Here is a 15,022-nt window from a genome sequence, read left to right as displayed (position 1 = left end):
GTTTTCACCTTTCTCAATAAGATAATGAATGCCAGCCACTGTACCAGTAAAATATTCAGCCACCTGTTTGCATATCCTTTTGCAACTGGGTTTAAGAGCAAACAGCACTGGGACCAAGTGGTGCTCACTGAGAGAATGTTACCTCTTGCCCAGCTTGTTAATCAGTTCAAAACTCTGGACTGCAATTTGTGACTGTATTATATTTGTTCTTGAACCTCTTCATATATGTAAGGATTGTTGGCCTTTGGTATAATTTTTTCAGCCTTCACTCACCTGTCACTATTGACTCAGAGCATTCACTATTCAAGTAACTTCTTAGATAATCGAAGATTGCTACTTTCTGCACCAAGTTTTTGGCAAACGTCTCTAAAATCAATTTTTCAAAATGATAGGCATACCACTCCCTGCTTGTTTTTACTTAAGTGAATGTGTTGAATCTAAGTTAACATTTTCTGAATGACTATCCTTTAGATTGGTTGTTGTTTTAAGCAAAAGCTGCAAAAGGCAAGGCTTTGTTCAGTGCTTCAGTCTTTGTATTAGTCAGGGTTCTCCAGAGTAACAGAACCAATAGATAGATAGATAGATAAATGATAGATAGATAGTTATAAGAGGAGATTTATTTTGAGAGATTGGCTCATGTAAATATGGAGAATGAGAAGTCTTGTGATATACCATCTGGAAACTGAAGGCCCAGGGAAGCCAGTGGTATAATTCTAGTCTAAACCCTAAGGCCTGAAAATGAAAGAATCAATGATTTAAGTTCCAATCCAAGTCCCAAAGTTCAAGAACCAAGAGCACCAATGTCCAAGAACAAGAGAGGATGGAAGTACCAGCTCAAGTAGAGAACAAATCTGCCCTTCCTCCACCTTTTTTATTTAAGCTTTTCAGTGTATTGAATAATGACCACTTGTATTCATGAGGGGGATTTTTCTTGATTCAGTCTATCGATTGAAATGCTAATCTCTTCCAGAAACACCTCCACATATCCCAATACAATGTTTTATCAGCTATCTGGCACGCCCCTTAGCCCAGTCAAGTTGACATATAAAATTAACCATCACAACCCACAAGAACCCAATGCCATACTTGTGCCCATCTCCAGGTTAGAAGCCTATTGAGTCTTCTGTCACAGGAAGTACTTGAAATCCTCTATGGGCACCCCCAACACCTGGGGTCAGGAGAACTTAGATTTACTCTCATGTTTTACAAACTGCTGTGTCAGGACACACTGTGCTAACCAATATCATGTTTATGTCTATTATCAGGTGTCTTTGTCATGTACTCCAGGAACTTTCCACTGCATTCCACATGCTCCCCATAGATATCAGTGGGATTCCTCACTACCAGTGCTCAGAATTCCTTAATGACTCCTGGCCAAGCCTATCTTCAAGCTTGACCAGAAAGCAGAAGTGATTGTTTATGCTTTTCCTGTTCCTTCCAGCTGTAGGGGCCCCGTAACCTCAGAGCTATCCAACTCTGACCCATTCTGCCTGGAAGAGAATGTAAGTTAATAGCATTTGGCCTCTGGATGTATGCCAGTGGAACTTAACATTAGGTTGAAAGATCCAGGCCTAGATGCCATTGCTGACCTACTTTAAGGCCTCCTAAATCTCTTATCTCTTCCCCCTGATTAGACCAAGGATTAATATTCTATGTAGTCCTGAGATTATACACCACCAACCTCACTGGTGCTGTTTCTCTCTCTCTGTGTCTTATTCCTTATCTCTCTAGTCTCTGCTTTTGTCCCTCTATCATTACACACACACACACACACACACACACATACACACATACACACACCCTCACATAAAACCCACGCAGATGAAGAAAATCAACCAGACCATCATTAACATAAGTTTTTGTTAAAATGTTCCCAGAACAAGACAGTCACAAAGGAACTCATTCTAACGTGTGGAAGGAGAACAGAATATTTTATTGGTTTCAGCAGGTTGCATATTGGTCAAACTATAGCTAGTTTTGAGGATACAGACATTAGAGATTGGCAGTTATTATTTCAGAGTTCTGTACTTGTATCAAGAAGAATGGAATGGGTAAGGGACAAGGACATGTGAAGGCCACAGTGAAAAAGTCTCAAGTCTTTTAGGACATCTCTATATATTTTTTATTGTGATAAAATATAAGTAACACAAAATTTATCAACCTAACCATTTTAAATTGTATGATTCCGTGACATTAAATGCATTCACCCTGTTGTGCAACCAACACCATCATCAAACAATCAGGAATTTTTCATCATCCTAAACTATAATGTCATAACCACTAAACAATAATTCCCCATTCTCCCCTCACTTAGCACCTGGCAACCACGATTTTACCTTTCATCTCTATGAATTTGATTCCTCTAGGTACCTCACATAAGTGGAATCATAGAACATGTGTCTTTTTGTGACTGGCTTATTTCACATAGCATAACGTCTTCAAGGTTCATCCATGTTGTTGTGTGTGTCAAATTTTATTTCTTTTTCAAGGTTGAATAGTATTCCATTGTATGTATACACTACTGTGCACAACATTTTGTTAATCTATTCATCCATTAGTAGACATTTATGTTGTTACCACCTTTTTGGTTATTGTGAATAATGCTACAAGGCATCCGTGCACTTAACTTGATAGAGTTCTTATAATGAGATCAGCATCAAGCTTAGAGCTTCCTGTATGCTGACTCTCAAAAATGTCACCAAAATAATATGTTGCTAAGACAAAACTGAGGTTCTTACTCACTGCTATAAGAAAGAGCACTACCTTGACAGGATCTGAGTGTATCTCAGAGAGAGAAAGGCAATGTTGAGATATTCCTGAATTTTGACTTAAGGTAGGTCTTTCAAACAGAGGACTTGACTGAGATTGGGTACAGATCATGACATCATAGCTTAGAATTACTGGGCACAGCAAAGAGAGCAAAGAGTCCAAGAGGCCTGGGGTATAAGCTATCATCTGATGCTTTCTGTTGAAGAGTTATTTGGTCCTTCAGAAGGTTCTCAAGATAAACAATAAATTACTTGCAACTTTTACATTCCAACCAAGAGTTAGGTGGGATAGTAAAGTTATGTTGAGGAAAACAGTGGAATAGTAAAATTGGTCAAAGTAGTAAGTGATTAAGTAAATAGATGGTTTTGATTTTCTCACCAATAACTTCCTCAACAACATTGGATAGAGGGATACTACTCCTTATTTCCCAGCAACTTGCCCTAGGTCACCAAGCTAAAAAAGGGTGCTGATGAGATTAGTCCGTAGGCTACCAGAGCCCATGATCTTAACTACTCCTCAGTACTGCCTCCAGAGATTGTTTCTGCATGCTTGACACACAGAGCTAAGACTAAGTCTTTGCTAGGTGACTTGCCTTTGTTCTGATTACCTACTATACAGAACCTGGGTCCAAACTTGGGATTGCAGCCCATGGCTAAGAACTCTAACAACATCCTTTCCAATGTTCAGGACCTGGCCCTCAATTCCCCCATCCTGATTTCCTACTGTGTCATAACAGCTCTCCTCTAGGAATAGCTCCTCACCTCCTTGTACTGAACTCCATTTCAGTGCCCCTACTTTGGCCTGGCTGCTGGATTGGATACCTTGATTCCTTCCATTTCCAGAACTGCAGCTGATATTTTCATGCTTCCTTTGCAAAATACACCTGGATCTAAAGGTCATCTCTGGAGCCATTTTCTAGAATCATCCTATACATAATGCCTTTCTGAGGTTATAAGGCTCTAATCCTCAAACAATGGCCTATGGACTAAATTTGGCCCAAAGACTGTTTTTCTGTGGCCTGCAAATTAACAATGGTTTTTATATTATTAAATGATTGTGGAAAAAAATAAAAAGAACAGTCTTTCACGACATACAATAAGTATATTAAATTCAGATTTTGATGTCTATAAATAAAGATTTATTGCAGTACAAGCACATTAATTTGCATATTCACACACTTATTTGCACAATTTGCCCAATGTTTATATCTGCTTTCAAGCCACAATGGTGGTGTTGAATATTGGAATGAAAAGCCTTAAAATATTTTCTACTTGGTCCTTTACAGAAAAAGTCTGCTAATCCCAGGTTTAAGGTCTTTGTTGCCAAAGGCCTGAATTCAAGGTAACATGAAATCCCATCTTCTCCACCTTTGCCACAGCAGAATGCGTTCTGCTGTAGGAACCATCAAGATTACAAGCAAAGTTGTAGTCTGCTCCCTCGAGTCCTCTAAAGTATTACCTCTGCCATAGCATCTGTGTCTATTTTATGTGGCTAGAAGGTTTCCATGGCAACTTACAACAACCCTGATCAAGTCACTCCCTTCCTCTGCTTTAATCCTAGGGGCATTTTTTCCCCCCATAGTACAACTGGTTCAAGAGCAGTGCAGTTAAAATGATAAAGTTGTTTTCGTGCTCTGCACCTTATGTGCTGTTACTCAGGCAATAACCAAGTTACCTGTAACTTCCTTGGTTGGGAGTTTGGACCAGACCTCTCCATATTTGGGGAAGAGAATACTGGTGTTTCTACAGAGTTCTACTTTTTCCAGATATGCAAACCACCAGGTCAGTGTCTGAACTGCCAAGAGCAACTCTTTTGCATTAAAATGTGGAAATAAACTAAGACAAAGTAAATGAGAAAGGCAGAGGTTACTATTCAGAGCTTACTATAGCAAGGGAATCAGCCACCATCACCTGTGTTTTGGCAGAGACTCAAAGGTGTGCAGGGGGTTGGAAGTGCTGACTAGTGGGAAAAAAAGGGAGGCTGCAAGTATTCCCTGATTAGAGGTTATTGGCTTGGGGGAGTTACTGGGGACAAACTAGAAACAGGGCATCCCATGTGATTGGTTAGGGGAACATATTTGTCTTTCTCTGGACTTGTCCTAAGTTTGAAGTGGGAACAAAATTCAGGGAAGCTGTCAGTTATTAGTAAAGTCTTGACCATTTTTCACTAATTGTTACAAAAGTTGTTGTTTAGCTTTTTGGATTATTTTTAGAGATTGCAATCAGGCTTACTGTAAGTCTGATGTACAGCAGGCTGGCTTTCTGGGTTGTCTCTTGCAGATGGGGGGTTGCTTCCCTGGAAGGTCAGCATTCTATTTTTATATAGACCTGGCCATCATCCACTGTATATTCAGTTTCTCAGAGCGAAATCTGTATAGGAGCTTGCTTTGTCTTCTTCTTGGCACTCCATGCCATGGCTCCCAACATAGTGTAGTTGCAAAGTTTGCAATAATTAATGACTTAATGGAGGATATGGGGAGTAGGGGATTCAGACTCAGTTATTGGATAAGCCACATGTCACCATGCAGGGAAAAAACCTCATGGACTTCAAGTTAAAAACAGAGGATTTGGGGCACAAGAGGAGATACAGCAAAATCTCTTGTTACTGATTCTCCAGTAATAATACCTTTGATGCCTAAGTTTAGGTTCTGGGCCCAGAAAACTCTTCTTGGTAAAAATTTGTCACAAGTTTTCTGGTCTTTGGGGCTTGCCCCAGAAAATGTGCCACAAAATGAAATCCAACTACCAGTTTTAAAGTATAAATAGACACAGAAGAAGAGGGATGAAGCATGGAGTTCTGCACAGGATGGACAAGACTATGGAGGGGGCAAAGACTCAAGGGTATCGGTGGTAGAAACACAAGGGATAAGATGAAAAGGTGCCTTTGGGACAGATTTGAGGATGAAAGCTACCCTACTCAATAGCTCCTCTATCTACAACCAACCCCCTCCCCCAGAATCTGGTCTCAATCTTTATTCTATCTTGTTCCTTTATCTCTGAATAGGAAACTGGCAGGAAGCCAAAATGAATACCAAAATATGCCTGATATTTTATGTGTCTGCATTTATTTATCTCAGAGAGAGAGAGAGAGAGAAGAGAGAGAGAGGAGGAGGGGCAGAAGGGAGGGTGAGAAAGAAGGAAAGAATTCCAAGAAGACTCTGTGCTGAGCATAGAGCCTGACACAGAGCTCAATCTCATGACCCTGAAATCATGACCTGAGCCAAAATCAAGATTTAGCACTTAACTGACTGAGCTGCCCTGGCACCCCTATTTTTTTGTTTTTATCTTCCTCAATTTTCTTCATGTCATCCCTGTCTTGTGGCCTTAAGTTCATCTTTTCTTTTTCAAGTCTGTTCTTATTCTATTATCTTTCTTGACCCAATCCAAGGCCAACCTCTAAGATAGTTTCTCTGACCAGCTGAGCTTAAAAATTATACATGTCAGGGGCTCCTGGGTGGCTCAGTGGGTTAAAGCCTCTGCCTTCAGCTCAGGTCATGATCCCAGGGTCCTGGGATTGAGCCCCACCTCGAGCTCTTTGCTCAGCAGCAAGCCTGCTTCCTCCTCCTCTCTCTCTCTCTACCTGCCTCTCTGCCTACTTGTGATCTCTGTCTGTCAATAAATAAATAAAATCTTAAAAAAATTATACATGTCTCCTCAACATTTTGATGACCCTCATTGTCATTGCCATTTACTGACTGCTTATGTGAAAGACTATCTCTATAACTAGACCCAAAGATGAAAGGAGTGATGGCTTACAGTTCCTTGCATTGTTACAGTCCCTACTCCAGAGTCTTACACATATGAAGCAGAGAAGAAATGATGACTTATAGTACCACTTATTAAGGGCCCTTGGCACTTGATGGATGAGTTCTAATGTTAAGGCTTAGCTCAGATTATAAATACACCACATGGCTTCCGCCAAATAAACTTGTAACCTGTACATTTGCTACATACTAAACAAATTGTTCTGATTAAAGCATGATTTATTTTCTTGGTTTGTATTAGCCATTACTTTAGTGGTTAATGAAAATAATATTATTAGAAGTTTCCCAGTTCCTCACTTTCCTAGTTCCTCCTCCTCCATCTCCTCACCTCCTCCTCACCTTTCCAGTTCCTCATTGATTTGGCCTAATCCACTCTGCCTTACAACAAAATGTAATTGAAATAGGTCATTTAAGTGAATGGTTCCTATATCTTCACTGATTATGTAAAAGCCTTCACACCCCATGAGTTTCCTATGTTTTTCCAAATATAGCAATATTAGTTTTATTTTAACAATAAGTACCACTTAGGCATCCATCTGCCAGCACATGTTTTCTCATAACCTTTCTCCAATGATTCCAGTGAGTTTTGCTAAAGTGTTCACAAAAGTAGCCTATTATTGTAATTCAGCTTTAACTAGATGGTTGTCATACCTTTGATGTCTTTCTCACTACAACAGCTTTCCTAACAAAAGAAAAAAATATCAATCATTCCCAAAATTCTTATTTCTAATATATGATCACTTTTCCTACCTGAAGACTAAACCCCATTCTCTGCTTTATTTAGGTAAAACTTGGCTCATGATGTCACATGACTAAAATTGATTTCTATAAAATTTAGTCCATTATCATTTTTATATCAAATATTCCTTATATGTCTATTTATAGGTATATATTGATCATTGAAACCAGACCAGACATTTAAGTAAATTGTTTGATCTAGTCTACCTAAAAATTTTACTTTATTTGGTTTATTTGGTTGGTTTAATTACTAAATAAACAAACCAATCATTTTGGTACATGGTTGATGTGTATGACCTGTATAAACACTCACACATAGTGGTGTTTTAAAGGGTAGGATGAAAAGAAGTTAAGAGTCTCTAAAGATTCTAGCAACTGAACACCATAGCAAATTATTTTATCATTTTGGAGCTGGGGAATGAGAGCCAGAGAAGGAAGTGCTCACTCCAGCCTTAGGCATCATCTAGTCAGGCTGGACCACTGTCATGCCTATAATTAGAGACCTTCTTCATACATCACTAATTATAGCAAACGAGAAGATAGATGCTAACGAGGCCAGTCCTGGAGACTGCCGAACACATTTAGATGAGGTGCAACATCTGACTGATGCCTGATAATTTTGAGAATTTCAATAAATTTCTCTTCTACTTTAAAAATAAAAGTGGAAAGAAATCACTATTACAACAAAAGTAATTGTAAATAAATACTTGAAGCAGAATTTTATTATAGGGATCAGGAAATAAAGGTTTGTTTCTGTTTCTTTTTAACTTAAACATACAAACCAAGTAGAAGGAAGTGAAAATAATGTGACTACATTATGGAACTTGAAGAATGGAGCAAAGGTTGGATAGCCAGGAAATTTGCATGGAAAACTAATTTCATTGTCTGAATGCAAAATTAGACTAGCATAACAATGAAAACAAATCCTAGTGGATAAAACCCCGGTAGAATTTTTTTGTGTCTGGTCCCATGTGTGGAGCCCAGAAAGCCTGCTGAGGACACTAGCTCATTTTATTTTATTTATTTTTAAGATTTTCATTTATTTATTTATTTGTTTATTTGATAGAAAGAGAGAGATCACAAGTACTCAGAAAGGCAGGCAGAGATATAGGGGAAACAGGCTTTCTGCTGAGCAGAGAGCCCAATGCTGGGCTCCATCCCAGGAACCTGGGACCATGACCTGAGCCAAAGGCAGAGGTTTAACCCACTGAGTCACCGACGTGTCCCCACACTGGCTCATTTTAAACTTTTTTTTTTTTTTTTGGTGGGGCTGTCACGAGGCCCACATAGGTGAACTCCACTTAATACAACTGATGACTTTGTTTAAAAAAAGAAAGTCATTCAATCATATTTAAATCTCAAAAAGAGAATCAGCCTTTTAAAGAAACCTACCAAAATCGCATAAATCTAGACTATTATGTATGTCACAATGGATGTCCTTTAGGTGATGCATGTTGGCATTTAGAATATGTTTCACAAGTAAAAAAAAAAAAAAAGTTCTATGAACACAATAAAAACCAGATGTTGGGGTGCCTAGGTGGCTCAGTGGATTAAGCCACTGCCTTCGGCTCAGGTCATGATCTCGGTGTCCTGGGATCGAGCCCCGCATCAGGCTCTCTGCTCAGCGGGGAGCCTGCTTCCCCTTCTCTCTCTGCCTAACTCTTTGCCTACTTGTGATCTCTCTCTGTCAAATAAATAAATAAAATCTTTAAAAAAAAAAAAAAGCAGATGATGCCTAGCTACAAATATTTTTTATCCCTGAAGTGACATTTGAAATGTATGAAAAGCCATTGTAAAAGCAACAGGTATTAGAGCAGCTAACATTTACTGTGTACCTGCTCTGTTTTAGCCCCTGAGCTGTGCTCTTTAACATCATGATTGCATGGGCAGATATTGTGGTAAGTGCTTCAGCAGGCATATTGCTAGTAAATTTTAGATGCTAGTAAATTTTAGAAGCACTTGCTCGATGGGAAGAAAAAAGGAAAAAAGAAGAGTTCCGAGCAAACTGGAGGTCAAACAGAAAGGCAAAGGTTATAATTTGTCCCTCCAGTCTTATTTAAATAACTTGGAAGGGATGAAAAAGAGAAAATGGTGGAAAATGAGTCAAAGTGGAATCAAGTCATTTGGAGCCAAAAATGGTTTTGAAGGAGTCTTTGGGATGTAAGTTTTCATGTAATACTGGTTGTGTACGCTATGCTAAGTAAGAAAATAACTGGGCCCCATGGGAAGACCTTTCCTCTCTGATGTTACTTACCCTCCTGTCACCATAAGGCCATAGTCAGCCGTTGGGCTATGGGGCCAACCAGCAACCCTGCTGCCATAGAACCTGGAAGACCAGTAAAGTATTAATTTTATTAATCCCAAGACCGGCTTTATTTCCATACTGGGGAAGAACAGGGAGGGGTCCATTCCTGACAAGGAATCAGGATCACAACTCTGGGGCTTTCCAAACTCAATTTAGAAGGCCAGAGTTAAACATTTCTTTAACTCACCTCTTAACCGAGTCCCTCAGCTCTCCTCACCAGGAATCAAGTAACATTGATTTTTATGTCTTTCTTGATCATATAAGCCATAAATAGTTACGCCCAGGTTAATTTTGCACCATCTCCTCCCTGTTACTTCCTAACAGTGGAATGCTGGAACTGTGAGTGTGTGTGTGTGTGTCTGTGTGTGTGTGTGTAGCGGGAGTCAAGAGTTGCAGGTTTAGACCTGAAGTACTCAAAAGCTAACTGCCAATTTTTTTTCTCTAATCACTCTTAGCTAATAGAAATGAAAGTTTTATCTGAGGTCTTCTTTTTTCCTCAGTTGTTACTTGTTTCTAATAAAAACTCTAGACAAAGTTTCATGTGCAGCCATTCCACTGTGGGAAAGGTTTGTTACCAGAATGTAAATGTATGTTTAAGAGTCCTTAGGCCAGTGAGTAGCAACTTACTCATTCAAGTACTTCAACAGCTGAGAAATAAGAAAGGTTTTTTTAAATAGCTATAAGAATTAGAATTGTTTTACTCACAAAAGAAAAAAAATTCTCAGTGTGCCTGGGTGGCTCAGTCAATTAAGCATCTGCCTTCAGCTTGTGTCGTGATCCCAGAGTCCTGGGTTCAAGCAATTTCTCCACTACATTCAAGCTTATTTGCAAGCAATTTTATTCAATTTTCTGCTTACCTGACAGCTGAGAGGGTGCACTGGTGGGAGGGAGGATGAGGGAGATGGGGCCGAGGATTGATGACCAGCGAAAACACAGAGTGATAGACTGTTTGATAAAATTGGAATCAGGTATAACTTTCCAGTGGTGTAGGGCCAAGTCCACCCTCCCGGGATTCCTGCTATGGCTGTATGTCCCCTCTGATTAAAGAGGATTCTAGAGGGAAAACTCCTTTCTCAGGATGAGTGTGTGCACACCACACTTTGTTTCTTTCTCCTGCACTGTCCTCCCTTGCTCTGAAATGTTAACTAGGACTCAAAGGAGGGGCAAATCTGATTAGGTCACTGGACAGAACTGACTCATATTCCAGTTACACGTCTCTAAAAGTGGATATGACACAAAAATGGGACCAGATAAAATAAGAGTGGTTACTTAACAAAGCCAAACAAGAGAGACCAATGACGGACAGCTTCCGTATCTTGGTAGTTAGCTCAGTCCTATGCATTTGGTCAAAAAATCCAAGAAGCTGTACAAGCAAAAAGAGTGGTTGCACTGTATCTAAATTAAAACAACTACTTAAATGTGAAGTGAGTCCTTCTCTTGGTAACCTGCAAAGTGGACACCCTCGTGGTGAGGTGTTCTGGGTTCTTCTCGTTGCGAGCAGGGTCACTGGCCAGAGCACATGATGCTTGCTTGTCCCTGCCACAAGGGAGGGAGGGCAGTGTCCCTGCCACAAGGGAGGGAGGGCTGCAGTTTGTGCATTCCTCTCACTTGGTGTGTACCAGTGATGCATTGTAGCACTTGCCCCCGTACAGAAAGAGCCCCATGGATGCCGCTTGAACAGACCCTTGATCTTGCATGCCACTATATTCAATCCAAATGCTCTGATCTTGTCCTTGGCAGAGATTCAGTCTGCCAGGCTACATTTGCACTGGGCACCTACTATGTGCCAGGGACACAATGTAGTGCTGGGAATTAGGGACATAAAAACAAGATGGAGCCGGGACGCCTGGGTGGCTCAGTTGGTTGAGCGGCTGCCTTCGACTCAGGTCATGATCCCAGCGTCCTGGGATCGAGTCCCACATCGGGCTCCTTGCTCGGCAGGGAGCCTGCTTCTCCCTCTGCCTCTGCCTGCCATTCTGTCTGCCTGTGCTCGCTCGCTCTCCCTCTCTCTCTGACAAATAAATAAATAAAATCTTTAAAAAAAAAAAAAGATGGAGCCCCTGGGCTGGAGCTGCTCCAGTGGGGGAGCCAGATGTGTAAACAAATAATTAGAGCACTGTGTAATTAGTGCTAATGGAGGCATGTCCAGAGTGTTCTGGGGCACAGAGGAGTGACTACATAAGCCTCAAGTCATCACCCTCCAGCTGCTCCAAGAGAGTTAATATCACTGTTATGCCCAGAAAGAGGCTTGGTGCAAGGTGGCATTGATGCTGTGTCATCACACAGGGACACACATATCCTACAGACACACACAGACACACACCTTACACATGTATCACAGGCACACACCTGAAGGCCTTCCACCCTCCCATAGGACAGCCCATGCCAGGACTGGCCCCTCCTGGACCATGATGGAAACAGCCCAGAAGCTGCTTTGGCTTGGCCTGTGGTGGGTTGGGTAGCAGTTGTGGGTGAATTCCTGCATCTCACAATGATCCTTCCTAGTGCCTTTTCCTCACAGGCTGCAAGCAGTCTAGGCTGCCTAATGGTCTCCATGGCAACAGGTCTCTCCTTCCATCTTCCGCATGTGCAGGGTGCTTCTTAGGAGGAGGGTGGGCCCCTGACCAATGCTTAGCCAAGCTGAAGGCTCTGTGTCTTTCTCTTGGTTGTTTCAAGGCCTTAATTTTTTTGCAAGGTGTGAACAGTAGACTAGGAACACGAGAAGCTCTCCTTGTCCATGCCTGACCACCCCCCACCCCCGCAGCTTACTGCTGAATTTCAAGAAGTGCTGACATTAGCTGCTCAGACCAGAGGTGGATGAACGGGTCCCAAATGTCCTGTCAGCTGCCAAGGACAAGGTGGCCACAAGAGCATGTGGCTGTGAGAGCATGTGGGTTGGAGGGTAACCAGGATGACAAAGGCACTCATGTGTGAGGTGAACAAAGAAACCAGAGATATATAGACTGGAGAAGAGGAGTACCACAGAGAACCACCTAGCCGGCCAAATCCGGTACAGAAGCAGGAGGAGATGCAGTCTCTGGGGCACTGTTACTATCACTTGGACCAGCTCTTGGAAGAAAAAGGCCACATGATTTTCTTTCCTTTCCCTTTCCTAAGCGTTTCAAAGGTGGAGGGAGTTGCTTTTGAAGAAGAGAGCTCCCCATCAGATCAGATAACCAAGCAGAAACTAGATGGTCATTGGGTGGAAATTCAGGTATAACATGAGCCTTCAGTGTCTCATGCAAACCTGACTGGCTTCTTCGCTGTTCTGTGAGTAGCCGAGACACCCCATGGTACCCACTTTCTTACCTGTAAAATGAGGAGTGAGGCCAGAGCGTGACCCAGACCTCCCTTTGCTTTATAGCCCAGTGTTCAAACCCCATTTTCTAAACCTGATTCTAACTTCACAATGCCTAACTTCATAGATTCAGGACATTTCCTATTTTCTGAGCATTTTCATATCCATGATCTCATTACCTCTTCCCCATTCCTCTGTGAAGAAAATAGAACAGGTATGATCATAGAGGCAGGGAAGTTCAAGGGAATTTCCCAGGGGTTATGAAAAAGTTAGTGGCGGAGCCAGCACAGAGGCCAGGGCTCAGGTCTGCCAGTCCAGCCCACTGTCCTCTGTTGCCGATGGCACGTTTGTGGGCATTTCCACCTGGGGCAGATGATGCCACGGAGAGGGGCTCTCAGTTAGCAGTACCATGCAGTGTGAAATGTGGCAGAAATAGTACATAAGTAAATTAAACATAGTTTCCAGAAATTAAAAAAAAAAAGTCTGGCTGTCAGTTGTTGTCAAATTTGGGCTTTGCTGCTGGGTAAACTCTGAGACCCAAACCTGCTAACTGTGTCTGACATGAAACATGGGTTATGTAAAAATGATTTGTACCAGTGGATTTGGGCGGGGTATAAGTTGAATAATAAAAATGTCTAATAAATCTGAACTGGCCTTCCTTAAAACTCATAGTGGAGGAGGTTGAGAAGGGAGGGGCTGGCCACCCCGTCTGTCTGGTACTGCATCCATGCTGAAACCTCAACAGGCATCATGTTCCCTGGAAACTGAAACATCAAATGTCAAATAAGATCTCGCTGCCCTAATTCTTTATTCAGGCCCCTGGGGAATAATGTATCCAATGTGACAATCCAGTAAGCTCCAACATCATCTCCACATGCTACTGGAAAGCCCCTTCCACTGCCTCCTTAAAATCGTGGTGTCTGCTTCTTTCAATCAATGCAACCGAAGCAGTGAATGCAAATTGGATGCAAATTGGACAAGTCCAGCCTATACAATGGATGACAAGTTTTTCCATGGGAAACTTTCCACGCTGGCCTAGACTTGGTCTCCAAGTGAACCACGATGATGACAACTCGCAGCAGCTGTGATTTCTTTCCAGGGCTCGGATGTCCTTTTATCCTTTCACCAGCTCTTGGTGAAGTGGGAGGAGAGAACAGTCTCCCCCCTCCACTTAGGAGCTGTAACTTGCAGTCTAAAATTCATTCACCTGTGTGATGCTTAAGGGATGGAGAGTCAACTGTTGAAGTAGGAGAGACTGGTAATGGAGGGATGAGTCTGAGGGTTTATTAGGCAGGTGATGCACTTTGCCTTTTGGATAGGCCAGAGGTGTTTTGGAACAGGTGGGGCTCTGGGCCAAGCTGGAATTCGGAGCAGCCTCCTTGGTGCTAGGGGTGAAGCCACACAGATGGGAGGCCACTGAGTCCCAGACATAATGCACTGTGAAATCCTGGTCCTCTCTCAGAAATCCTGACCTCAGCATTTGTGTTGTGTCTGCTCCCCTTAGATGCTGCAGAAACAGGGTGGGGTTGTAGCAAGGGGTGTGCTGCTAAGAGAGGGATGATCTGGCTTGGTGGGACTGTCCCCCGGCCTGAGCAATGCCCAGGAATGGCCACTTCCATTCTGCTCCCCGAACCTCTGGCTTCTCTCCCTCCTCTGAGCCCTGCCAGGATTGGCTGGTCTTCTCTGGAATCCTGACATTGGCAAAGTCATAGTTGTAGCTCCCCTTACAGATGGTCTTTCCATGCTTGCCTGCCCACGGCCAGGTTCTCAGCCTGCAGAGGGCACATGGGCTGTTGTTGGAGAGATCCAGGGCTAGAAAATTCCTTCCTTTCTTCTTTCTCCATTGGCTCTGGTTCTAAATTTGAAGCTATATGAGAAAGAAAAATCCAGCCTCTTCTCTGGTCATCTCCTTAGATACTTAAAGATAGATGCCCCAGCTTACCTGAGTCTCATCTTCTCACGGCATGGTTTCCAGACCCCTTGCCTCATCCTGGGTGTGAGTCAGTCAGTCTTTGCTGTGTTCACAACTGTGGCACACCCACTGTGGCAATCCCAAGTATGCACTGAACGAGGCTTCAGGAGGTCAGAGCCCTGAGAGAAGCACACTGGTTCCAGTGTATTATGCCCCCGCATAGAGAGTCCTGCCATG

The sequence above is a fragment of the Mustela putorius genome, unplaced genomic scaffold (genome assembly GCF_011764305.1).
Source record: "Mustela putorius furo isolate JIRA1106 unplaced genomic scaffold, ASM1176430v1.1 tig00000253_pilon_pilon_pilon, whole genome shotgun sequence".
Taxonomy (NCBI): domain Eukaryota; kingdom Metazoa; phylum Chordata; class Mammalia; order Carnivora; family Mustelidae; genus Mustela; species Mustela putorius.
The sequence above is the reverse complement of the archived record's forward strand: the minus strand, read 5'-3'. Positions refer to the sequence as shown.